At 41.4% G+C, this 25,048-nt stretch overlaps 1 protein-coding gene and 1 non-coding gene across 15 annotated transcripts in view; one reads left to right on the forward strand and one right to left on the reverse strand.

Moving 5' to 3' along the window:
• JAK1 (Janus kinase 1) overlaps positions 1–25,048 on the forward strand; it is a 251,790-nt gene that overhangs the window by 58,052 nt on the left and 168,690 nt on the right. The gene's annotated exons all lie outside the window — the stretch shown is intronic.
• On the reverse strand, positions 1,392–1,497 carry LOC111761988 (U6 spliceosomal RNA). Its single transcript, XR_002795208.1, has one exon. It is a non-coding gene; the product is annotated as a U6 spliceosomal RNA (small nuclear RNA).

The following is a 25,048-nucleotide window of genomic DNA, read 5'->3' on the forward strand; positions in this document are numbered from 1 at the left end:
TGTGCATCCCTTAACAAAATGTTTAGTTTTGTCTGTTTTGACATTTGTGTAAATGGAATCATATTGCATGTTTTCTTCCTTGATTTGCTTCTTTCAGTATTGTGTTTGTGTTATCAGTGTTGATGTGCATAGCTGTTAGTTCACTATTTTCATTGCTCTATAATACTCCCTTTATGAGTATATAATAATTATATAGTCTATTTGGGTGGACATTTTGATTGCTTCCTGTTTTTTATGACTATGAACAATGCTGCTATAAACTTTCCCATACATGTTTCTTGGTGCAAGACTCTGTCTAGGGTATATAACTGGGAGCAGAATTGCAAAGTCATAGTCATAGAACAAGTGCATGCTCATTCTTACTAGGTAATGCAAAATTGTTTTTTCAAAGTGCTTGTACAAATTCACACTCTTACCAGGCAGTGTATGAGTTCCCATTGTTCTGCTGCATTTCTCACAATTGGAATGCTCAGACTTAGATTTTTATTAATCTGGTAGGCTTGTGAAAGTATTTCAGAATGGTTTTGCTTTCATTTCCTCCTTATGCATAAGGTTGAATATTTTTTCTTTTCTTTAACGAGGATTTGAGTTTCCTTTTCTGCAAAGTAGTTCATTACTAACAAATTCTGTATTTGTGAATTTGCCTATTTGCTAAAATTTATCTGTAACCCCAAAATCAATGCTTGCAGTGCTTTCATTGTAATTCACAGACATGCACACAACAGTGACGAATTTGAGTTGCCTGATCATATGTTCCTAGCTGAGGTCAAACATGGCAGGGCTCTGTCTTCCTCTTTCAGCTCTCAAACAAAGTGATCTTTTTCATGGTGTTTTGCACCATGTTTTTCATATTTTTGTACTTTTTAATTGATGATTTCGCTATTTAAAATGGCCCCCAAGCATAATGCTGAAACTACTTTCTAGTGTTCTTAAGAACAAGAAGACTGTGATGTGCCTTAAGGTGAAAATGTTAGATAAGCTTTGTTCATGTATGAGTTATAGTTCAGCTGTCCCTGAGTTCATTGTTAATGAATCAACAATATATGTTAAATAAGATGTTTTTAAAAAGAATCACACAGAAAACAAAGCTATATATTGATCAACTGATGAAAATATGACCAGAGGCTCGCAGGAGCCTAACCTGAATTTCTCCTAGAGCAATAGTTCAGTATTTGCTAATTGGCAACTTTATAGAAGCTAACTACTATGAACAATGAGAACTGACTACCTGTTTTAGCCTTTTCCCCATTTTTTTCCTCTTTGGAGTTCTCTGTTATTGATTCATAAGCATTCTTTGTATTTTTTTTTTTGTATTTCCTCCAGTCAGTTTTAATGAATCATATGCTAACTATCAGTTCAGGGTGAGAATTTTCTAATAAATCTTTTCTGATAAAAATATGGAACATTTCATGAATTTGCATGTCATCCTTTCGCAGGGGCCATGCTAATCTTCTCTGTATTGTTCCATTTTAGTATATGTGCTGCCAAAGCGAGCACTGTATATTTTTTATACCAGTCTTTTATCACTTAATAATGTTGCAAATATATATCTTCTCTCAGTTAACAGTAGGTACTTCTTGAAGACTTTTGAGGAACAAATGTCAGTTTTAATGTAGTGCAGCTTACAGTTTTTTCTTTAATGGGTTGTGCTTCTTCTGTCTTTTTTAAGAAAAATTTCCTTATCCCAAGGTCATATTTTCTCCTATATTATTTTCTAAAAAACATCACAGTTTTGCCTTTTACATTAGGTTTTAATTCACCTGGAAATTATTTTTATGTTTGGTGTGAAGGAGGGATGCAATTCCATTTTTGTAAATATGAATAACCAATCATCCCAAGGAAGAAAAGAAAGTTCCTTCCTTTCTCCTTTATTCTTCAGTGACCCCTTTGTATATTTGTAGATCTAAATCTGAGCCCTCAATTCAAATCCAGTCATCTATTTTTCCATACCTGCACCAATAGAATATTATCTTACTTTGACTTTATAAAATTAAAAACTAGTGTAGCACATGCCCTAAATTACTTATCTATGTTTTGGCTATTTTTGGTCCTTTACACTTCCATATAAATGTTAGGATCATATTGTCAAGTTATACTAAAATAAAGGCTGCTGGGATTTTGATTGGGATTGCAATTGAATCTATAGTTCAATTTGGGGAGAATTCACATCTTTACAATTTGAAGTCTCCTGATCCATGAACATAGTATATCTCTCCATTTATTTAGACCCTCTTTAACAATTTTCAATACATTTTTATAATTTTCTTGCATTTCTGTTGTTTGCCAAAGGGTGGCTGATACAAAAAACTGGAAATGGGCTGGCTTTTATAAAGGGGATTTATTTGAGGTAAAAGTTTACAGTTCCAAGGCCATGAAAAGTCCAACTCAGGGCATCATAAAGCCTTTCTGCAGCTGTAGGCAAAAGTGGAGTATTTTCTCTCTTTTATGGCAGAATCAAACACGGCAGCTCCCTTTTCTGTGTCTTTGTCTCTCTGTGTTTCTGTTTATATCAGACCCAGCAAGAGGTCAGAGACTCAGCCCAAGTTACATCTCACTGACATAGTCTAACCAAAAGCCCTAAATCAACCTTTTTTTTTTTTTTTTTAAAGATTTATTTATTTTATTTAATTTCCCCCCCTCCCCTGGTTGTCTGTTCTTGGTGTCTGTTTGCTGCATCTTGTTTCTTTGTCCGCTTCTGTTGTCGTCAGCGGCACCCGCTTCTGTTGTCGTCAGCGGCACCCGCTTCTGTTGTCGTCAGCGGCACGGGAAGTGTGGGCGGCGCCATTCCTGGGCAGGATGCTCTTTCTTTTCACGCTGGGCGGCTTTCCTCACGGGTGCACTCCTTGCGCGTGGGGCTCCCCCACGCGGGGGACACCCTTGCGTGGCACGGCACTCCTTGCACGGGAAGTGTGGGCGGCGCCATTCCTGGGCAGGATGCTCTTTCTTTTCACGCTGGGCGGCTTTCCTCACGGGCGCACTCCTTGCGCGTGGGGCTCCCCCACGCGGGGGACACCCTTGCGTGGCACGGCACTCCTTGCGCACATCAGCACTGCGCATGGCCAGCTCCACACGGGTCAAGGAGGCCCGGGGTTTGAACCGCGGACCTCCCATATGGTAGACGGACGCCCTAACCACTGGGCCAAAGTCCGTTTCCCTAAATCAACCTTATCAAGTAATCAAGTCACAGGGCCCTCAACCAAATTTAATGCAATCAAAGGGTATCACACCCACAGGAATAGATTAATTTAAAAACAATCTTTCTCTTTTTGGGATTCATAAAATAATCTCAAACTGCTACAATATCTTTGTCAGATTTATTCCTGAGCATTTTTTAAATAAATGATGATGCTGCTTCAAATGTCATATTATCTTAACTGCTTTTGTGTGTGAGTTGGTATTTAGATATCAATTGTTTTGAAATCATATTAGGTTTCTATGGCTGCTGCAGTGAGTCAGCACAAATATGGAGGCTTAAAACAACACACATTTATTATCTTACAGTTCTGGTGGTCAGGAGTCTGGAATGGGTCTCAGAGGTTAAAACCAAGGCTGCATCCTCTTCTGTAGTTCTAGGGTAAATCCATTTCCTTGCCCATTCCAGCTTCCAGAGGCTGTCACATTACTTGGCTCATGACTCCATATTCAAAGGCAACAACAGCAGGTGGAGTCCTTTTCGTAGTGCATCGTTCTGACTCTTCAATCTCCCTCTTCCATTTTTGAGGACCCTTGTGGTTACGTTAGAGGCACCTGGATAATCCAAGATATTCTTTTCATCTCAAGTTCCTTAACATAATAATATCTGTAATGTCCCTTTTGCCCTGTCAAACACATAGTCACAGGTTCTGGGGGTTAGGACATGAACATTTTGGGGGGCCATTATTCTGTCTACTACACTAATAATGATTTTGTATTGTATCCTGCAAACTTACTAAATAGTCATGAATTCTTCTCACTTGTCTATAGGCACTTTCAGATTTTCTACATATACAGTCACATCATTTTCAAACAATGGCAGTTTTGTTTTGTCCTTTCCAGTGTATGCACACACAAACATGCATGTGTGTTTCTCTCTTTAATGCGCTGACTGGGAACTCTATTATAACATGGAATGAGAGTGGTCATATTAGCCAGGCTTATCTTGGTTTGAATCTCAAATGGAATGCTTTCAGGATCTCACCATTAAGCATAATAATTGTTGTTGACTTTTTTTCTCTTGAAATTGTTGAAATGATCTTTCAACTGACTTTTTTTTTTAAGATTTATTTTTTATTTATTTCTCTCCCCTCCCCACCCCCAGTTGTCTGCTTTCTGTGTCCATTTGCTGTATGTTCTTCTGTGACCACTTCTATCCTTATCAGCAGCACCAGGAATCTGTGTTTCTTTCTGTTGCGTCATCTTGTTGTGTCAGCTCTCCATGTGTGCGGTGCCATTCTTGGGCAGGGTGCACTTTCTTTTGTGCTGGGCTGTTCTCCTTATGGGGCACACTCCTTGCAAGTGGGGCTGCCCTACGCGGAGGACACCCCTGTGTGGCAGGGCACTCCTTGTGCGCATCAGCACTGCACATGGGCCAGCTCCACACGAGTCAAGGAGGCCCAGGGTTTGAACCGTGGACCTCGCATATGGTAGGCGGACGCCCTATCCATTGGGCCAAGTCCGCTTCCCTCAACTGACTTTCTAATGTTAAACCAACCTCCATTCCTGAGATAAGCCAAACTTGGTAATGCATTTTCTGCTAGTAAGTGATATAGGTCTGTTATCAGATTATGATATCTAGGTTTTGATAGCCTCATAAAATGAGAGACAGAGGGTAGCTCCTTTTTTCTATTCTCTCAAATAGTTTAAGAATGGAATTATTTGTTCCTGCACTGATTTCCATAAAATTGTTTCTGACAGTTTCTAAACTTAAAAATCATCAGGAAGCTTTGTGCATTCTTCGATACCTCTGTCAATACATATTGTCTTATTTAATGGATTTAATTGTTCAGTTTAGGGAGATTGGAGGTGTAACCTCCTTTCTTTTTTTCAGATAGTGAAGCTGAAAATAAAATAGGTTTCATAACCGCCTAAAGATTTTATAGCTACTAAATGGCAGGCCAGAATGTGACTCAAGACTTCTTGACTCTGAATCCAGTCATCCATTGTAGAATACCACATTTTCAGTGATGCTTTTAAGAAGTATTGATATCTTGGCTGTCATGTTCTTAAATACTGTCAACTTTTTAAAAATGATGTCTCTGTCTCTTCCTTTGATGTTATTTCTTGCCCCTGTTACTTTAGTCTTCTTTCTCTTTGCCCCATTATTTGTTATTAAAGCATGTATAGTATGCTGTGCACCCCGAAACAAGAATAGGTTACTGTTTTGTAACATAATAGTCAGTATACTCTGAATGACTGAGGGACATCTCTAGAAATAAAGTGCATGTGCTTTATAACATCCATTTCAGATGCTCAGAAGCTTTTATCGTTTTGTTGTTGTTTCTCTGTGTTCCAGAGATTCCAGGTTGCTAGGCTGTTAATTATCTTTCCACTTAATGTATAAGTCTTTCACTTTGCTACTCAAAGTGTGGTCAATGGACCAGCAGAATTGGCATCTCCTGGGGGCATGTGAACAGCAAAGCAGAATCTCACGCCCCCATCTCAGAATTAATCAGAATTTGCTTTTTCTTTTTTGAGGTACTGGGCCAGGGATTGAACTCAAGACTTTGTATGTGGGAAGCCAGCTCTTAACCACTGAGCCTCTTCAGCTCCCAGAATTTGCATTTTAACAAGATCTCCAAGTCCATATTTGTATGGATATTCAATTTTGAGAAGCAGTAACCTATGTTACCAATTAGATTATAAAATCTTTTGACAGCTCCTTATACCTTTTCATATCCCCATTTCTAAACACCATGTCTTACACAAAGGCAGGTACTCTTGAAATGAAGGCTAAGATGATGCTTTTGTAAAACATACACAAATCAGCATCCTCAATTCTGTTTTTGGTTTTGCCAGAAATTCCAAATATTAATTTCAATAGGCCTCAATGTTTCATTTATAAAATGAAGAAATACGTATTTTCTCTAATGATCCAATCAATTCCAAAATGTCATACTATGATATTGATAAATATTATCTCATAGCTAAAATTTTACTGTTCTAAAAAGTAGTGATAATAATTGAAATTGTCCTGAGATATTTTCTTTGCAAAAAGTTTCAACACCAATTATGTAATGTTGTTGAAATATGTAATGTGTTAAAAAAGGATCATTTGTACCCAAATAGGTTGTTATTCTTAAAATCTGACGGACAAATGATGGTTTTTGATCAGCTGCTTTTTCTCAAGTAGCAATGCAAGACAATAACAGGGGCCAGTGGCCTTGTTTTCCTAGAGTTCTTTCAGTAGACTGGCTGTAATGGCAAACCAGAAATCCCTATATGGGAAAAATACAGGAGGTGATGCTTTGATTTCAGGAACATTATATTAGATTATGAAACCAGAATTAATATAGTATACCTAGTTGGCTAGAATTTAAAAAATATCTAGCAATTAGTATTCATTCCCACTGTCAAGATACCAGAGGTAACAAAGGGCTAAAGAAGATAGCAGAGTTACAAAGGACTGCCCATATCAGAGTACATTTGGCTGACTTTAAACTTAGATGTTTCATAATCTGATCTGCAGTTCTTCACTGGAAAGGTAGGCTCAGCATGTTCTTCATAACCTGAACTTGGATAAACTTGAATTTGTGTTATTATAACTATACATAATCATCATTGTGTGGAAACCATTGTTGACAATCCACAGAAGAATCAAATTTACTCCTGATTACCACTTATAGTTTTGATTCCTTTGATCTTCACATCTACTCGTTCGGCAATTCAGATCCTTAAATTAGACCTTTGGTTTATTTGGTCAGCCGAGAAACTTCAAAGACAACAAACTGTCCAGCCATCTGCTTGATTGTCCACGAAGTCTCTTGTGTTCTTACAGATTACAGCTTGTCCAATCTGAACCATGAGCAACAAATTCATTCCAAGCCTTAGTAAAATAACTGACCAGTTTTAGAGCAACTCTGACAGTCACACGAGTCAAACCGTTTCTATGCAGAACCCCAAATACGACACTTCCAAGAGTAAGGTTAGTGAGAACACTGTATGGTCCACATCAACTTGGAGATGTGGTTTGGTTTGTTGTTGTTGTTGTTTCACTGTGTATTTGTGTGTGCGTGTGTGTGCATGCATATTTTGGGTAATTGACAATCACTATTAACTTAAGGAAATAAGAGCTAAAATGCCTTGCTGATGTCTTGCATTGTCCTTACTAAATTTAGCCTTTGTATACATGTATTGATTTTTGGGGAAAGATGGTGTGTTTCGTTTTGTTTTGCTTTTTTTTGGATGGCTAGAGAGAGTAGAGTAAGGCTTGGCAGAAATTACTGTAGAAGGTATTTAATGTTCATAAAGAAGGAAAAATGCGCCCACCTCATAATCACAAGTATCTGGAGTTGAAACATGACATAGAGTCTATTCCTGCTTTCCATAATATTTCGTTGGGTGACTTTGGACAACTCACTTAACTTCTAGGTTTCCTAACTGCAAAGTGAGAGATTTGGTCTATAGACAGCCATTTAAACCCCGTCTCCAAATATTCATTCATTAGGTATTTATTCCGCACCCACACTACAGGCAATCAGTATAATAACCCTGTGATTCTTGGACAGCTGGACTGTGTTGGAGAGCTCCAACGCCTTCAGGCATCACTGCCCTTCCTCTTTTAAAACTAGCTCCTGAATTCTTCCCCATAGATCAAACCACTGTTTCCTGTGTGAAAATATCCACGTGTCAGGAGCAGTCACGCGGCGCCACCAGAGAGAAGAGCCAGCCGGCAAGGAAACCTTTTCTTTCTTTCCCTCTACATTTTAGAGGGGAACCCAGTCACCCGAAGAAATTCAGCACCCTGGGGTCACCCAAGTTGGGTGGGACACCCAACTGCTCAGTTTTTAGGCTGGGAAAATCTAGGAAACATTTCTGGGCTCCAACCGAGTCACGCGGCAATTCCATGACAGGAGTTATGCAATGGGGCGAGTCGGTCTGGCATGGAGGGGTGGTGAGAAACGGGGAAGGCTTTTATAGCGCCTTTTTTTTTTTTTTAATCTGGGTTGAGGAACATCAGCTTCACGCCGGAGGAGGCGCGACGGCGCGGAACTCAGGGTTCCGGCTGGCCCCAAGCCAAGGCGCAGGTCTTCACCTCTCTCCAAGAGCCGGGGGCCAAGCGGCGCGGGGGTGTAGAGCTCTAGTTTTGCAGAAGATCCGCACCACCGCAGCTGCCGGGGCTCTTGGACGCGCGGGGGGTGGAGAGGGCTCGGTGTGCCAGCAGGAACGGCGCCCAGGCTCGCACGCGGCCTAAGGCGGCGCGGCGGGACGCAGGCTCGCCACATCGATCGCGGCCGGGAACTCCCGGCTGCCGGGGCTTCGCGGCAGAGGCTCGCGCTTTCGGTAAGCGCACCCGGCCCGCCCGCAGCGCCGCGCCCCCGCCCCCGCCGGCCGGGCTTGCGCTTTCGGACGGTGACGCAGCTGGGCTGGGTGCGCTGCACTGTGCTCGCAAACCTGGAACCCCTCGGGGCCGCCGGCCGCCTCCCTCCCGCCTCCTCCGCGGCCCCGGGGCTGGCGCTGCCCGTCCGCGCCTGGGGAAGAGCGCTCTGGGCTCCGGAGCCCCGCGCTCCACGAAGTGGGGGACCGGGTGTGGTGCCAGGAACCAAGACTTGGCCGGCGTTAAGAGACAGTGTTACTAAGCGGTCACTGGGTGCAGGCGCCGTGGTACACGTTCCTCTCCTCACGTCACTATCCTCGTGACGTACAGACTATTATTAGCCCCGCATCGGGGTTAGGACTCAAAAAGGTTTAAGGTATTTCCTTGAAGTCAAGCAAAAGGCCGAGCTGCATATCAAGTCCAGGTCTGTCCTGATAGCGTTGTAGCAGTCTTCTTTTGGCTCAGTCACTTTACTGTCTCCATTCCCGTGAGATAGGTACGCAGAGGTCCGAGTCCCTCCGCCCGCGGTGGGCGCGTTTACTTCGGGCGCGTGTTCACGCATTTGCCCCAATGTGCTGTACAGAAGTATTTTCCATGTGTGAAGTGAGGCGAAAAAGTTCGCCTAATGCATTCTATAGACTTGGCCGTGCCTCTGTTTTCCATCCGTATATTGGGATCACAGACATCTACCATATGGGGTTGTTGGAGAATTAAATAAGATCGTGTTTTCTTCTTTTTGCAGCAGTCCCGGGGACATCTGGGGGCTCTTCCTTAATAACACTGGAACGGGGACCTGCGCAGTCATTCTAGATCAACACCTTCTCTGACAGATGAGAAAATTAATCCACTCAAAGGGGAAACCACTTACCCCTCCCCGATCGCCAGCTAGTTAGTGACAGACTCTGAGCTTGGGGTTGGTCCCACGCCACGGCTCTCGCTACCTCAACCTCCATTTTCCTCCCAGAAGCTTCAGCCCAGCTCTGATGACCAAACGTGACATGCCCGGAGACGCGCTGGCGTGATGTGGGCAGGGGACCTCCAGGAAGGCAGGCGGAGGAAGTGGAGTCAGCGCGGATAGCGCGCCTGCCGCCTGGGAGAGCGGGACCCCGAGTATCCAGCGCGGCCTCAGCCCTGGTCGAGGCTCGGCCTGTTTGGGTAACTCAGAGGAAATAGTGGTAACCTAGTAAAAGATAAAAGGGTGTGTGTGTGGTTAGGACGGAGGAATGTCCAAGTAAATAGATTCCCCTTCCAAGGCTCCGTTCTGTGAAATGGGGTTGAAATAGCTGGTCAGCTTTTTCCCTTGGCATCCTGGAATGTTGGGAATAAGAATGCCTTTTAGTAGAGTTGGAGCTTCAAAGGGAAATACTTGCAAGAAAGGACAAGAGTCTCTTTTTTAAAAATAAAACTTTTTTTTTAATAAAAAAAGTTACTCATTGTAGAAAAATTGTTTTTCAGAAGCAAAAAGAAAAAAATTGAAATCCCACCTTCCAAAAAAATGCTGTTGTTTGATGTATAGCATTCCAGTATGTGTATATGTGCGTGTATATTAAGACTGTACAGGCCGCTTTGTATCCTTTTTCTCCTACAACATGCCATTAAATATTTTCCACACCTGATTCTTAATGGCTCTTTAGTATTCTGTTATACATTTATTTAACCACAGCCGTATTGAACGATTTAAAACTGTGTTCCGAATTTTGTTCTTTCAACAGCATTATGCATGCACCGTTGTAGGTAAATCTTTGAGCACATTCTTATTTATATAGATTTTCCTACAAGTGGTATTGCTGTGCCCAGGCATAAGGCTCATCCTTTAAAATTTTCTGTTTTTTCCCTAGAGGTTTCCCCAAACTTTCATACAATTTATTCCACCAAGAATTTTCCGAGCAATCATCACATACCAGGCATGCCAGGATACAGAGAATGCATTGTAGCACAAGGGGCAATAGACGCTAAGAAAGCCTTGGGCAACAAGTTTGAGAAGGGTCCTGAAGGACCAGTAGACCTTCAGATTTTAGGCAAGGGAATGTTAGTGGGGGTGCATTGGAGAACTAGGGAGGGACAGAGGGGACTAAGAGATATTTCCTGGGTAGAAGCACAGGAGCCTGAGACACTCTCATGTAGTATATTTGGGGACAGTGTGAGTATCTTATGTGCCTATTCTGAGAGGTAAGCCAGAAAGGAGGGCAGTGACAGGAGACAAAGAAATTGCTTATTATGTCACGTGAAGAAGTGTTGGGCTTTATTCACAGAGAAAATGGAGAAAGTGATTTACGGTGCTATAGGTCATGATGAAATTTAGATCTCATCACTTACTGAAGGGTCCTGCCTTTGTTGAACCCCCAAAATCTTTCCTATGAAGATAAAAAGGATAAGAAAATTTGAAATTGAATACCCCCAAAAAGTGTTGGCATGAAAACTGCAGAGAATTGACCAAATTCATTGGTATAACTATGATGTCCAACACACTTAAAAGCATGTCATAGGGAAGCGGACTTGGCCCAATGGATAGGGCGTCCGCCTACCACATGGGAGTTCCACTGTTCAAACCCTGGGCCTCCTTGACCCGTGAGGAGCTGGCCCATGCCCAGCGCTGATGTGCGTAAGGAGTGCCCTGCCATGCAGGGGTGTCCCCCGCGTAAGGGAGCCCCATGCGCAAGGAGTTCGCCCCATAAGGAGTGCCACCCAGCATGAAAGAAAATGCAACCTTCCCAAGAATGGCGCTACACACACAGAGAGCTGACACAAGAAGATGACACAACAAAAAGAAACACAGATTCCTGGTGCTGCTGATAAGGATAGAAGCGGTCACAGAAGAACACACACGGAATGGACAGAGAGCAGACAGCCAGGGGGGTAGGGGAGGGAGGAGGGGAGAGAAATAAATAAAAAGAAATAAATAAAAAAATTTTTTTTAAAAAGCATGCCATAATTTTAATTAGTAAGTTTGGTCATGAGAAACTTTCTCTCCTTATCTTAAAAGAAAATTGCCTTAATACTGATACATGCCAAGAGATTACTTCAGTTCCTATCAGGGGAAACAAATCCAAGACTCTCAGGAAATGTAAAAATATGTTGCATAGAATTTAGTAAATAAAAGCTCTTTGTAACTGTTAAGTAGTATTCAAGGAAACTTATTTCTGGGAGATGGCTTAATAAAAACCCAGACAAGGGATCAAAACCTCAAATGCCAGGAAGTGGACTTGGCCCAGTGTTTAGGGCGTCCACCTACCACATGGGAGGTCCACGGTTCAAACCCCAGACCTCCTTGACCCATGTGGAGCTGGCCCACGCACAGTGCTGATGCGCGCAAGGAGTGCCGTGCCACTCAGGGGTGTCCCCCTTGTAGGGGAACCCCAGGCGCAAGGAGTGCACCCCGTAAGGAGAGCTGCCCAGCGCGAAAGAAAGTGCAGCCTGCCCAGGAATGGTGCTGCACACGCGGAGAGCTGACACAGCAAGATGACGCAACAAAAAGAAACACAGATTCCCGTGCCACTGACAACAACAGAAGTGGACAAAGAAGAACATGCAGCAAATAGACACAGAGAACAGACAACTAAGGGGGGGAGGGGAGAGCAATAAATAAATAAATAAATCTTAAAAAACAAAAACAAAAAAACACACCTCAAATGCCTGCAGTAATGAGGTAGGTAATGGCTTTAAACAATTCTGGAAAATTCTCAGTCATTATCTCTTTCCCTATTTCCTTTTCTTCATTTTTTCTATCATTTCCTTTAAGAATTCTGGATTACATGTATGTTAGACCTTCTCCTTCTAGTATCCATGTCCCATAATATGCTTTTCATATTTTGTATCTATTTGACTCTCCAGGCTGCGTTTAGGATAGTTTTTTTGGATCTGTCTTCCAGTCCACTAATTCTTAAGCTGGGTTGAATCTCCTTTTTAACTTGAGTTTTTCATTTCTATTTCTTTTTTCTTTCTTTCTTTTTTTCATTCCAAGAAAACCTACTGTGATCTACTTGGATAGTATTATATTGTCTCAAGTTTCTTGCTCAAATTTTCAGGCCTTTCTTATTTCTTGAAACAAGGAGTTTAAAGGTAAGACCACCTCTCCCCTGGCTTCTCAGCCTCCATCAGCAGGAGGCAAGAGGATTCCTTCAGTAACCTGTGCTTCAGATAGGAACCTTCCTTCCTTACCCCTCACACAAGCTTCAACCCTCTCCCACCCTATTGCCTGAAGAATCTTTCCGCTGCTTTCTGCCTTGAGACCATCATCTCATTATGCCTTTGTTCTTGTTTGTGTTACACATGAAGCCCGGGGCTCTCAGTTCATCCATTATGCCTACAGCTAATCTCTGTGCGGTGCTGAGGACAGTGAGATATCTCTTAACCGTAGTACTCTATACCCCTCTCTGAGCATTACTTTTTTTACCTGTCATACTATATATGTTTTCTACAATGTAAGCTCCTTGAAGGATGGGATGCTTATTTTATTCATGCTTTATCCCCAGAGCTTAGAAGAATACCTGGCAAATAAAAGATACTCAAAAAATATTTGTCGAGGGGGCAGATGTGGCTCAAATGGTTGAGTACACGCCTCCCACATGGGAGATCCTAGGTTTGGTTCCTGATGCCTCCTGAAAAAAAAAACAAACAAGCAAAAATAAAAAACAAAAAAAAAACTAACTCAGGGAAGCCAGTGTGGTTCAGTGGTTGAGTGCTGGCTTCCCACATATGAGGTCACGGGTTCAATCCCCAGCTCCCAGTACCTCAAAAAAAAAGAAAAGATTTTATTAAAAATAGATTTGTAGAGAGGGGTGGTTGTAACTCAGTGGTTGAGCACCTGCTTCCCATGTTTGAGGTCCTGGGTTCAATCCCTAGTATCTCCAAAAATATATATATTTGTTGAGTGAATTAATATTAAACAGTCTTATTTAATATTTTGTGTCTTATACCATATCTTAAGATTTTGCAGGTTTGATGTTTCCCATTGGTTGCTGCTGGCTTTCACTCATTGTGCCTTGTTTCCTTAATATGTTTTCTGGATTTTGACTCAGTTCATGTTCCTTGGAATTCTTTCTGTAGAATTTCTTTGAGGCATAGAGCACAGATTGAAGCTGTATTCATCCAGAGATGATTTGTGTTTACTTATAAATTGCCTAAGGTCACTACTTACCAGGAAGAAATTAATATCTCTGCTTGGGTTTTGTTTTTAAACTACATAAGTAGGGTAAATTGGGCTGCAATTTACCCCACAATTCACACGTGTGGGGTATTGGGTTGTGACTATAAATCGTCAAAAGTGTTGTGGGTTTTTTTTCCTTTTCTAAGTGCAAATGTCACAATTGGCAAGTTTCCTTGTTGTCCCTTTCTGTGCAAGTTTTCTTTACTATTCATTCTTATACTGAAAGTATAGCCCCCTTTGGGTTTCCAGCTTTTTTAGATTTCCCCCACTTTGGTGGCCTCTAGCAGAAGCTAATTTCTCAGAACCCAGTGTTCTTAAATCTTCAGATTTCTAAGAGAAGCTTCATTTTTATGTGTTAGCAATTTTTAAATGCTGGTAATCAATTCAAAATAAAAACAATGTTCTAGGCAAAAGAAAAAAAAAAGATTATTGTGGGTCATATTTGACCTTTACTCTGCCAGTTTGCAATCTCTGTTCTAGGCAGAGTAAGCAATCAACCCATATGTATGGTGTATGTGCAGTGTAGGATTAGAATGCATCTATTAGATATAGCCACCACAGATTTTGAGGGAAAAGCCAATTGCAGGTTTCTGCTTTCACCCCACCTTCTAAAAGTACTTGTCAGGTACATATCCAGATTTTTGGTTTAGGAAATATGGTCATTGCATCTACAATACAAAGAAATATAAGGCATAGTCCCAGCCCTCAAGGACTTTGCATTCTATGCAGTTTAGAATGTGCAAGATGCAGTGGAATATCAAAAGATTAAGAAGCAACCAGGCTTTCAGTGCCTCAGTCTGGGTCTGTTTTAATGGGGCCTTAACTAGGGTGGATGTGATGGGACTGGAAGGAAAGGGACAGGTATCAAATATTTAAAGGAAGAAGTGACAGGAGTTGATAACTAAATGAGTGTGGGGTGAAAATATGGGAGAAATGATATTTTGTGCTTATGTGATTGGGAAAATTCTAACCAACTATGTTTCATGAATGTTCAAAGGGTATCTTAAGTTATTTTGTAGGAAAGAAATGAAAAAGCCCAATGTCGCTTTTCTTTGATTTGGTTCACTTTTTTTTTTGTAAAGCAAAGGCAATAAAATAGATTTTATAATTTTTAAAGGACTCAACAAATAATCAATTTTCATTTATATAACAAGAAGAAAAAAAAGAGTGCTAGTATTAGGGGAAATATTTTGGTTGACATGTCTGTGTATATTATCCTCTTCTATCTAGTACTTCCTTTTTTTTTTTTTTAAATGGTACTAGGGCTGGCAAATCAGCCTGGGAACTTGTATATGGGAAGCTGGCACTCAACCACTGAGCCACATCAGCAACTCTGACTGGTTCCTTCATTTGTTTGCTTGTTTGCTTTTAGGAGGCACCAGAGACTGAACCCAGAACCTCCCATGAGGGAAGCAGGTGCTCAACTACTTGAGCCACATCTGCTCCCTTCTAGTACTTTGCCATATTAAAGAATCACCTTCCTCCTTTAATAAACAAAAATAAATGTGCACAGGCACATCAAGATTTTGAAATATCTCTAGGCTTCTCATGTTGGAAGGCTTCATTGAAATAGACCATCAATTTTCTCCTAACTCAATGCTATTAGTTCCACTTATGGCATTTCACTGGCGTCTGATTGTTTGAAGCAGCTATAGGGAAACTGATGACATTAAGTAAGATAGATTGTGAACCACATTCAACTCTTATGTCTCAGTGGACCTAGAAGACATAACTCCCATTATTGCTAATGGGAGTTTTGAGCATAAGCCGTAGTGTATTTTGAGTTTACCACTAAGAACCTGTCAATCTCTTAACCCTTGCAGTAGGTTGCAAATGGGCTTTAACTTTAGGTGTAATTGGTTAATTGGTTGGGACACCAGTCTGATTGTAAATGATTGGCACTCAATGATTCGCTTTCCCCAACTCCACCCATTTCTAGCATCAGAATGACAGTGTATTTATCAACAGCTAGAATAAAAACATCATAAAGAGAATTTGGTTGCTTATGTCCACTTTGGGCACTTAAATCTCACCTTAGTCCTCTGAGGAAGGTGTTTTAATCTGCACTTTACAGATGAGAAAAATCAATGCTTAGAGAGGTCGGGGGACTTGTCCAAGCCACACTGTAGGGGGCAGGGCCAAGATTTGAACATAGGATATGGTTTTATATTAAAATATGCCTTTTTAAGGTATGTGAAATTGCATCTAGTCCTCTAAATCAAAAGTTCTCCCTTGACAAATGGGCAGGTCTGTGAGATAATACAGAGTGAAATATACTTTTGTTCTATCCTTTCACTTTATGGAAGAAAATCTTGGTCCATGCACACAAAAAATACCCTTAAGCTTTGAGATAATTGTGAAAAGGCCAAGCAGTTAAACATTTTTCCAAACTTAGGAAACTGAAATGAGAGAGAATATAAGCCCAGAGACATTAATGGATATGTGCATAAGGACTTGTCCAAATGTTTTGGAGAGACCAAGACTTTGTGACCTGATTCTTGGGAGATAATTAGCTGCAGGAGGTCGAGATGCCCCAAGTTTGTTTATTGAACTATTGAAGGAGGCGATCCAGGAGGAAGATAATCTCCCTGGACAAGTATGTAAAGCTAACAAATCTGGTTTGCCCGTGCTTTCTAGAATTTTTATTTAAAGTTCTTTTTTGTACATGTTTTATACCATTTTAATGTTTTTCCCCTAATGCCCTCTTTCCCAAACCAGCACAGTTTTCATTAATACCATGGCACCTTCAGTTGGCCAGAGCACCGTGCTAGTTGATGCATTCCCTCCACCGAGACAGTTGGGTGGGTAGTATTCGCCAGAGGCATGGAGGAGAAAGGCGTCAAACAAATGGCAAAGATGTAGGCATTAGGTCAATGGTCTGAACAGATAGTAAGAAGTTGCTGGAAAATTAGATGGAAGGTTGATGAACATGAACAATTAGGGTTTTGAAATATTAAAATTAGGAGCTATAATAGACAATATTTTCTGATATATAAAATTTTAAAAAATAAAAAGTGTTATAAAACTTGAAATGGGGAAGCGGACTTGGCCCAGTGGTTAGGGCATCCGTCTACCACATGGGGGGTCTGCGGTTCAAACCCCAGACTTCCTTGACCTGTGTGGAGCTGGCCCACGCACAGTGCTGATGCACACAAGGAGTGCTGTGCCATGCAGAGGTGTCCCCTGCGTAGGGGAGCCCCACGCGAAAGGAGTGCGCCCCATAAGGAGAGCCACCCAGCACGAAAGAAAGTGCAGCCTGCCCGGGAATGGCGCCGCACACACGGAGAGCTGACACAGCAAGATGACGCAACAAAAAGAAACACAGATTCCCGTGCTGCTGACAACAACAGCAGTGGACAAAGACGACAACGCAGCAATAGACACAGAGAACAGACAACCGGGGTGGGGGTGGGGGGTTGGGGAAGGGGAGATAAAAAAATAAATAAGTCTTTAAAAAATAACAAACTTGAAATGGTAAAGTGAACTTTGGAAAGAGATGGCCTGAATTTTCATGCTACTTTTGTCCCCCCCCAAATTTGTAATAAGTTATTTAATTATGCAACCTCTCTAAACAAGTTTCCTGTATGTAAAGTAGGGGTGGTGAAAGAACTAGTAGGGATCATACATTTTATTTTATTTATTTATTTTAAAGAAACTTAAATTATGTAAATATAACATAAAAGATACAGAGGATTCCCATATGCCCCACTCCCTGCCCCTCCCATACTTTCCCACATTAACAACATCCTTCATTAGTGTGGCATATTTGTTACAATTGATCAACACATATTGAAGCATTGCCACTAACTGTGGATTATAGTTTACATTATAGTTTACATTCTGACACCTGCACAATTTTGTAAGTTATGACAAAATATATAATGGCCTGTCTCCATCATTGCAACATCATGCAGGACAATTCCAATGCCCTGAAAATGTCCCCATATTACACCTCCCTCCCCTCAGAACCTCCAGTGGCCACCACCTCCACATCAATGATAAAAGTTCTTCCATTGCTGGAAAAACAGTAAGTCTATAGTAGAATAATAGTAAGTCTACTTTAGTCCATTGTTATTACTCGTTCTTGAGGATTTGGGGATGGTGACATCAATTCTGCCTCTAACTGAGAGTGGGCTTAATCCCACCCATGGGGCAGATGGATGGGACTATCTTCCTTGCAGTTGCAAACTCACTGTTCTTTGGGATGGGTGTTGTTCATCATCATCACCTAGTTAGTTGTCCCGGGTGAGTCCAATGAGCTGGAGAGTAGTTGTTACAACTCTGCTGAGATTCAGGGCCCAAATTGCATATGGACAAACCAAAGATTTAAGTCTCTTTGACATATACCTGTCAAGTATAGTACTAACTATAGGTTCAAATAGAAGAGGTAGAAGAGCCATGTGTAGGGAAACCAAAAATAAGTCCAACTGTATCACACCACGGAGCATAAGTTCCAAGGAAAGGCCCAGTGGCAGGGTGCCAAACTCCTGAGCTGTCTTGCCCTTCCTATAGTGTCTGGATATCTCTAGAGCCCTCAGGAGCCCCGCTATTTGAGGCAATATTTACTGTGGCAGTCAATGAGATTCTGCTGAAACATGCAAAGCATAACCTCTGGAGTGATCTCCTAACTCACTTTGAAATCTCTTAGTGATAAGAACTCATTTGGGGAAGTGGATGTGACTTAACTGATAGAGCATCCGTCTACCATACGGGAGGTCCAGGGTTTAAACCCAGGGTCTCCTGGCCTGTGTGACGAGCCGACCCTCATGCAGTGCTGCTGCACACAAGGAGTGCCATGCCACACAGGGGTGTTCCCTGCATAGGGGAGTACCACGCACAAGGCGTGCGCCCCAGAAGGAGAGCCACCTTGCACACACAAAAAAGTGCCGCATACCCAGGAGTGGCGTCGCACACATGGAGAGCTGACGCAGCAAGATAACGCAACAAAGAGAGACACAGATATCCAGTGCTGATGAGAATGCAAGTAGACACAGAAGAACATGGTGGGGGGAGGGAGAGAAATAAATAAATCTTTAAAAAAAAAAAAGAACTCATTTGTATCTACCATTTCTTCCTTATAGGGACATACGTTTTAAAGCCAGCATTGTGCTGGTAAATATTTACCAAGCAGCTCTCAAACAGGGTTTGGGAGAGAACCCTGATTTTCAGTGTTTTGCCAATTTCCATGCTTTAAATATTCCCACTGTGGCCAATTTTAAGATACCAATTTGAAATTACCTAATGTAGAGTTGAAAAGTCATGCACACCATCAACTTTCATGATGCCTGTAAGAGCCAACTCCAGTATATAACTTTTTTAAAGTGCAAGGTATAGAGATGCAAAGTGCTAAGCTTCAAGGCTCCATCCCCCCACAAAAGCTTTGAACAACCAGCAAGAACTGGCAAAAACATCTTTCTCAAAGCTGCAGAAAACAAATAAACGACTGCAGTAACAGGGTGAGCCTGAATCATGCAGTAAGACTGTGACACCGTGGCTGGCCTCACTACCGTTCCTCTCTGTGCTGCTCCCAGTGTACATCCCTGGTTCTGGTTCCAGAGGGTGCAAAGTAACCCTCATGCACATACTAGGAGCATGTTTGTCACAGAGCTCTTCTATAGAACACTTGGGGAAGCAGGTAGATGTTGGGGCAAGGGATCACTGGCTGTAGGACATACAGTGCAATGCACAGACCACAAGTAAACTGTTTCCTGGGGAAGGGCAGACATTTGGTCAAATGCACACACCCAAGATATGACTCATTCACAGAAAGGATCAGGTTTGCTTAGACCTGGAGCTATTCTCCAAGCTCATTGTATGGATAATTCTTGAAGAGAATTCAAGAATTCAAGATTGACTCACACATGTCAATCTGCGAAGATTGGGAAGGTTTTCTTTTTTGCTTTTTCCTTTTTTTAAAGCTCCTTGTATTCAAGGAAAGCTCTGTAGTAACACTAACTGGATTCAAGGAACAGACACCTCAGAGCCTAAATTCCAACAATAACACAGTAAATATCAAGATATCTAGGTTTCAACAAAATATTACAAAACATACAAAGAAACAAGAATCGATGGCCCAAGCAAAGGATAATATTAAAGCATTAGAAACCTTCAGTAAGTAGAATCAGTCCTTGGACAAACCAGATAAAGACTTTATTAAAAAACAGTCATGGAAACGGATGTGGCTCAAGCAATTGGGCTCCCGTCTACCATATAGGAGAGCCAGGGTTTCATACCCAGGGACTCCTGGTGAAGGCAAGCTGGCTCATGTGGTGAGCTGGCCCACGCAGAGTGCTACGCCACACAAGGAGTGCTGCCCTGCACAGAAGTGCTGGCTCACACGGAGAGCTGACACAACAACCAAAAAAAGAGACACAGAGGAGGGACAAAAAGAGACACAGCAGACCAGGAGCTGAGGTGGCAAAAGAGACTGAGTACCTCTCTCCCACTCCAGAAGGTCCCAGCATTGGGTTCTGGTGCCGCCTAAAGAGAATAGCAAGTGGACACAGAAGAATGCACAGTGAATGGACACAGAGCAGACAATGGGGAGCGGGGGGGGGGGGGGGGGGGGGAGGATAAATAAATAAATCTTAAAAAAAAAAAAGGGAGGGATTAGACATTCCCAGATAAACAAAAGCTGAGGGACTTTGTCACTGCTAGACTGACCCTACAAGGAATGCTAAAGGGAGTTCTGCTTGGTTGACAGGAAAAAGAGTAGACAATTGACTGAATCCATATTAAGAAATAAAAATCCCCAGTAAAGATAATGACATGGGTGAATACAAATTCCAGTATTGTTTCAATTTTGTTTGTAACTCCACTTTTTACTTCCTACAGGATTTAAAAAAAAAACCACAAATGCATAAAACATAATAAAAAATCAATGGTTCTGGACTTTTAATGTATTAATGTATAATTTGGGACAAGAACTACATGTAGGTGGGTGATGGTGAGGTATAGGAACATAGTTTCTATGTATGTATGCAACTGAAGTTAAGTTGGTATTGAAGCAAATGAGATTTTTATAGATTAAGGATGTTAAATTAAGCCTCATGATAACCACAAAGAAAATATTAGACAACATGTAAATTCATGAAGACAAATTGGAGTACTGGGTTACTACAGGAGGGAGGACAGGGGCAATAGGAAGTTAAAGCAAAATGAGTGTAGGGTTTCTATATGGGGTAAAGGGAAAGGTATAGTAATGGAAAGTGGTGAGGGTGTGCAACATTGTGAATGTGATTAATCCCACTGATGATATGCTTGGGAGGGGCTGGGATGGAAAAGTTTATGTTGCATATATGGTCCTACAATTTAAAAAAAAAGACAGAGAAATCAAAGAGATAATGACAATTAAAATACGTGATATTGGATGGGATCTGAGAATGAAGGAGAAAAGGCTCCATAGGACATTTTTGGGACATAAGAAAAAAATCGAATATAAGCTTTATATCAATGTAAAACTTCTTGAGCTTTATAATTATACCTAAGGTGATTGCATAAGTGAATATTCTTATTCTTAGGAAATGTATGTGGAAGCATGTGTGCAAGGAGTATGGTGTGTGCAACCTGCTCTCAAGTGCTCAGAAAATGACAGCCAGAAAGCTAGATAGGTAGACAGTCTATAGAATGAGGTGGCCAGATGTTAAAATGGGCTGATCTGGGTATCTGAAGGAAGGGGATATGTTGGAGTTCTCTGAATGGGGTTTGTATTATTTATGCAACTGTCATGTAAGTTTAAAATTATTGCAAAATAAAAAGTTAAAAAAATGGGTAGGCTTTTTTAAGCCATAGAAAACCATGTCCTTCTATGTGTAACATGATATTAAAATGGAGGTTTCAGTAGAGATATCAGTACCAAAATGTGAACAGATCACCATGTATATAAGTTACTAGAGAAACATACAAAAACAAAACCAAAAAAGTACAGGATACATAATAATTAGTCAATAAATATCTTCAGTTACCTTTAACCAAAAGAATAAAAATGAAAATGGGAAGATTCCTGGAAAGTCAAGCTATATATTCTCCCTCTATATTGTCCTATGTTCTAAAAAACTTATAGTCTAGGCACTTTGAAATATTATCTTAAAATGGCCTATCCTTAATGAGCATCACATTTCATATCCCCCTTTCATCTCTAGATCTCGAATCACTGTTTACAGGGAGGATGGTCCTTACTCAAAAGTCATCTGCCCTGGAGCAACTGACTACCTCTGGAAAGACTTGTTGCTTCTGATTGCTTAACCTATTAAACTTCCAGGCTGCGGAAAACCTAGAGGTGTCATCCTGCCTTGGCTCCTTGGTTATTGGGGTGTTCTGTCTGCTACTGATTGTGCCAGCAGTCACCAGACAGCTATGCTTTCCCTGGAAGTTGCTCACAGTTTGCCAATCATACTGGCCAGGCAAATACTTCTGCAAATGTTGTCACCTACACTTCTGCTCATACCTAGGCTTAGGCAAATTGGTGAAGTAAAAAAAAGACTATCTTACTCAGTCCACTGGATACCCAGCCCTAGTCCCTTTACTGGGTCACTGTATTATCCCATGTTCCCCATCCACCTACCCACCCATCCAAGACTTACTCAGTGCCTATGGCTGAGAATACAAAGATGACTACAAGGTCTCTGCTATCCATAAACTCACAGCCTGGGACTGGAGTGGGGTAGAGTAGAAATAGATATGCAAACAAATAGAACACAAAATCATCACTGGAAAGGGCAGAAGTATATGCAAAGTACTCTGGGAAACTGTAGGAGGAATTCTTTCTGCCTGGGGAAACTAAGGAAGTTTTCACAGTGTATGTGCAGGTAAATCATACAGTAAATTTGAGGATTGGGCTCAGATTACGATAGAGCTCCTGAGCCCAACTGTGACATTGGACTTGATTCTCCAGCCGCAGGGAGACTTTCTTTCCTTTCCTCTTTTATTGCCGTGCATTTTAGGACTCCCAGGCCCTGGTCTCTGCTGATAATAAAATAAACAGCTGGGTTTTTTTTCTGGGGGGGCGGGGCGCTACTATTCTGCATGCTTTACATTCATTATTTAACTTAATCTTTACAACAACCTTAGAAGACAAAATATTATCATCCCCATTTTATAGATAAGAAAACTGAGATTTAACAAGGCAACTTATTCAAACTCAGGAATGGACAGAGCTGAAACTCAGCTCTGATTAACTGCTAAGTTTGTGCTCTTAGAAACAAAAGCCAGCAGGGTTTGGTGTAATTGAGGACCTGGGAAGAATGGTTCCCTCCTCTTACCTCCCCATACACCCCAATAAAACTTCCCCACATTTTATGCTCATACCTTAAACTCTCTTGCCTCCCATCTGAGACAATAGCAACAATCTGAAGTTTGCCTCCCTGATTAGGTAGGAATTGTAGTTACTATGGAGAAGGGCTTCAAAGATGTTGAGGCCAGTGTCAATTTACCTCCCAGGACTGTGCCTGCTGCTGGGTGACATTGGAGTAATGGTTAATCTGTTCATGTGTGAGTCAGATAATGCCCCTCCCAAACATGTAATACATTAACTCAACAGAAGAGCACCTGCCCAGCTAATCTGAATGTCTGACCTGACTCTCTGTAAAAGAAAAGAGGAAGACTTCAATTTATTAGAAATCTTTGAAAAGTCCCTCTGACCTTCCTTTTTAACCATTGGAAAGACTGCTCACAACGTACTGTTAATTTAATGTTGACATCAACTCTGTAAAGTTGTGTATGTGCAAATAAATAACCCAAAGCTCAGAAAGGTGAAGCCACTTGTTTAAATTCATAGAGTCAATTTTCCTTCAACTACACAAGGATTCTGTTGGGGTAGCCTCTGTTAGTTTATATCCTAGTGAGTAACTTCCTTCCTTATCAATATTGAGAATCTGGATTTCTCTAAAAGGACATTATTATTCTAGAGGTGTAGTACAGTGAAAAGAACATGAGTTTGAAGCCAGGTTGTCTTGGGTTTAAATTACAGTTCCTGCCCTGTAGTGGTATGGCCTTTGACAAATCACCTAATGTCACCTCAAAGGTGATTGTGAGAATATTAAAGCAGATAGCTGATACCCAGTGGATACTTAAATACATGATGTCCTTTCTAGCTCCTCCTAAATGTAACACAAGAGAACATCTCCAGCATTCTAAAATAAATTGCTTAAATCCTCAATACATTCTTAGAGACATTTCAATTTATTTTAATTAAAAAAAAAAAACCTCCTGCCAAATGGCATTTTTAGGGAAACTTAAGAAAGGTACTGTTTTGAAACAAAACAGACCAATCAGTGAGGCTCATTACCCACAAGGCATGACTGGGTGAAGTGCCGTGAGAATTCTGGGGAGGTATGAGAAAAACCTGCTGTGCAGGAGCTGCTAAAAATCTGGTTAGGGAATTAAAACACAAGTACAGATGGAAAGAGAAATAGCAACAGAAGGCAATAAAGATGAGTTTGCAAGGAGTATTGCAGGCAATAAATGTGTGGATTTGGAAGAGTGCAGCCACTTAGAAGGAGCCAAGAAGTCTTTCATGATCCATTTCCCAAACTGATGTACTCTCTCCTTCTTCTGTCCCTCCACAGGACTTTGGGCTTCTCTTAATGTCAACAGTGCATTTATCTCTCATAAGGTGGAGAAAATATCAGCATCTGTTAGCATCTGGTATCAGAATTCCTCTTGGGAATAGAAGCATCTTGGAAACAGAACAGATTAAAAAGTACTTGAGGTAGAAGGCTGAGACCCCAGACCTGGATATTAGAGAAGGGGCAACTTGCTGTGTGTAACCCAGGGAGCATTTGGAATTCTTAGGGGCAATCACGGATGGAGACTGTGAGAAGAGCAGAAGAAGAGCTGTTCTGTGTGGCCAGAACAGCTGACTCCTCTCCGTAATTGCCTACATCTTCAGTCAAAGATACCAAACCCACACAACTCTGGGTGAGTGCCTCTTGATAGGAAAATCATGAAAAGGCCATTTTATTTCAATATCGTGCAGCACAGAGTAGACCTGAGAGGTGGAGGAATCCCTCTGGAAGCCTCTCAGCTCTTGAAAGGGCTTTATACTTCCATGGGCCAGGTAATGAGTTGCAGGTTCAAAACGAGTCCCTCCAGTTCTCCAAAGGGCCCCAGCAGACATCTGAATTTTACCTCTAATTCCTTTCTTCTTCCTTCTTTCCCTTTCCCTTTCCCTTCCCTCCAAAGCTCACCTAGCACAGTTTCTGACATATAGTAGGTACTCCATAAGTATCTGTTGTGCTGAATTGAATATAAAGAAATAATGTACATGGTTTCTGCTATAGTGCTACTTAAAACTGAGCATATGTATTTCACACATAAAACTAAACCCAATCATAACAATTCTGGGAAGGATGCAAGTGCCGATTAAATGGACCTAACACTTCCCTGCCTCT

This window comes from Dasypus novemcinctus, chromosome 9 (assembly GCF_030445035.2).
Source record: "Dasypus novemcinctus isolate mDasNov1 chromosome 9, mDasNov1.1.hap2, whole genome shotgun sequence".
Classification (NCBI taxonomy): Eukaryota; Metazoa; Chordata; class Mammalia; order Cingulata; family Dasypodidae; genus Dasypus; species Dasypus novemcinctus.